This window comes from Antechinus flavipes, chromosome 2 (genome assembly GCF_016432865.1).
Source record: "Antechinus flavipes isolate AdamAnt ecotype Samford, QLD, Australia chromosome 2, AdamAnt_v2, whole genome shotgun sequence".
NCBI classification, from domain to species: domain Eukaryota; kingdom Metazoa; phylum Chordata; class Mammalia; order Dasyuromorphia; family Dasyuridae; genus Antechinus; species Antechinus flavipes.
In genome coordinates, this window is record NC_067399.1 from 62,961,577 (window position 1) to 62,964,244 (window position 2,668).

General features: G+C 36.1%; 1 pseudogene; it reads right to left on the reverse strand.

The window, feature by feature from the left end:
• Positions 1–624: 624 nt before the first annotated feature.
• LOC127546422 (vesicle-associated membrane protein 4-like) lies at positions 625–1,046 on the reverse strand (annotated as a pseudogene).
• Between the last annotated feature and the right edge of the window lie 1,622 nt (positions 1,047–2,668).

Genomic DNA, 2,668 nt, shown 5'->3' on the forward strand with positions numbered 1-2,668 from the left:
CCTCCCCCAAAATAGGGTTACTGTAATGTCTTTAGTTTCAATTTAGAGTAGTATCGAAAACATGACCTTCTTCATGTATATATATAGAAACCATTTCCAAAACCTATCTTTAAATGAGAAAAAATTATACATTTGTAACCAGAACTGATTAGTTTCTATATAATGTTTCATCTTTCTACATATACTTCTTTGCCTTCCACTTTATCCCTGAATTTGATGCAGTAAATCTCCACCTCTCTAGCTTATAGTAGGGGGTTATATTAAATTATAAACACATCATCAATGTTTAATTATGTACACAAATAATGTATTGGCCAGTATCTACTTTAAGATTAGATTCTTAGAACTTGACAAAATATATGTTGCATTTTCAAAAAAAAAATTAATACACATTGTGTGTGTGTGTGTGTGTGTGTGTGAAGGGGAGGAGGTTACTCAGGAACTTGTCAGTGTTCCAATTTGAACTAGACACTTGGCTCTTTTTACTTTCCTAAAAATTATATACATAATTCATTAAATTATGTAGCAGTCTCCTCCACCTCTTCCTCTTCCACCTCTTCCTTTTTCTTATTCTTCTTTTACATTATCCCCAAATTGTTTTAATGGTAATCTCTATTTACCAATTTAAACCCAATATTTCAGGTCAATAAGAATGATAATCACTAGCAAAAGGATACCAGCAACTAGAGACATGATTGCCTTCCTTTTTTTTTTTTTATCCATGCCATTATATTTGTCTTTTAAGCTGTTTAGATCTATTGCAAAAATCTGTTGCATTACCTAAGCTTTTAATTTGTCTTGTAGTTCATTCAGTCTCTCTTCTCTTTCAATTACTTGATGATTCTTGCATGACATCAGTTATTTCATCCCCCTTATTCTGTACATGCCTAGTTTTTTTATTCTGAGCTCCAAATTTTTTCCAGATGAGGCTTTAGGAAAAGATCCTGTTCTTTATCTGAATCACCTTTCAAAAGATTTCTCCTTTCACTTTTCATAGAACCAGTGACACCATCATCATTTAGGCAGCATTTGAATTTGGGAGGCATCCTTATTTTTCAAAATATTGTTTTCTTTCCCCCCCACTTTGACAGGCAGATATACCATCTGGACATTAGCCAGGAAGCTTCTGATTGTCCCTCAGGTTGAGGCTGGATTGGACATAAGTCGACAGGATCAGACTGATTTGAAAGTGTGTATGTGTGTGTGTGTGTGTGTGTGTGTGTGTGTGTATGTGTGTGTGTGTATGTGTGTGTGTTGAAGTGAAAGGAAGTAAGGAAGAAGAAAGAGGAGGGGAGGAAGTGACATGGCTGTGGGCATGGATGTCAACTGCTCTGTTCCTATTCTACATGGTGGAAGCCTTGATTTTCTTTTAAAAAATGTTTCAAACTCTTTTTTGGTTTTTTGGTTATTGAATCCATATTTTGTCCTGTATAATTAAACTCAGATTTGAAGATAGATCACTTTGGGATCTATCCAATGACTTTTGGAACATATTTTTTTCTATTCTCACTTCTTTTTTTTTTCCTATAGGTACAAATAGTCTTGTGTTATTCAAATGTCCTTTTCATTGTATGTGAAATTCTCCCTGCTGATGGCTTGCAGAACGTTTTGTTTCTGAATTATTTGTTAATTTAACCACCATATATCTTAGACTTTATAATCTTGGTGGTATTTTTTTGGGAGGCAATCTGTGAATTCTCTCCATTGAAAGTTAATTTTCTGTGATCAGAAACTCTGCCAGGTCTCCTCTATAATGTCTTTCATTAGGGCACTAAGGATTTTTGGTTATGTCATGTTCTTCTGAAAGGCTTATGATGCTTAGGTTATCCTTTTGCATCCTATCTTTTGAGATTTTTAAATTTTGCTCGCAGATATTTTCTTTTAAATATTCTTACTGGGATTTCGGGAGCCAAGATGATGGACTAGAAAAAAATGAGTTCTCCCAACATTTCCCTCCAAACAACTTTAAAATGTCCCAAATTGAATTCTGGAGTGGCAGAACCAATAAAAGTTCAGAGCAAGGCATTTCTCCAGCCTAAGACAACATAGAAAGTCAGAAAGAGGGATCTGTGACATGGTGGAAGAGGCTAACTTGGAGTCCATGAGGATGAAACACTAGTGGTGGGACTGACCCGGTGGTGACAGAAGGAGCACTAGCTTCAGGCACTCTCAAACAAAAAATGGTAAAGGAACCTGGCAAGAAGTCAGAAAGAGGCTACAGGGTATCTCTATCCTAGCACTGGCAATTCAATTGCCTTTATTCACATGGCATTTGCTTTTTTGGGTACCACAAGACCTTCCTGAATAATATTGAGCCTGTAGTACCCTAAAGCCCAAGATCCTTTTTGAAAAAATTGCTGTCCATTCAAGTCTTCCTCATCTTGTATTTGTGGAGTTGATCTTTTTGGTAGCCAAGTATAAGACTTTATACTTATCTCTAATAAGATTCATCTTATTAGATTCAGCCCAATGCTCTGATATGCCAAGATCTTTTTGAATCATGACTGCATCATCATGCGTGCTGATCCTCAGCTTTGTGACATTTGCAGTTTTGATGGGGATGTCCTCAGTGTCTTTGTCCAAGTCACTAAAAAGATGTCAGAAAGCAGAAGATCAAGGGGCATCCCACTGGAGACTTTGGAGACTTTGTGCCATTTATTTATTGAGC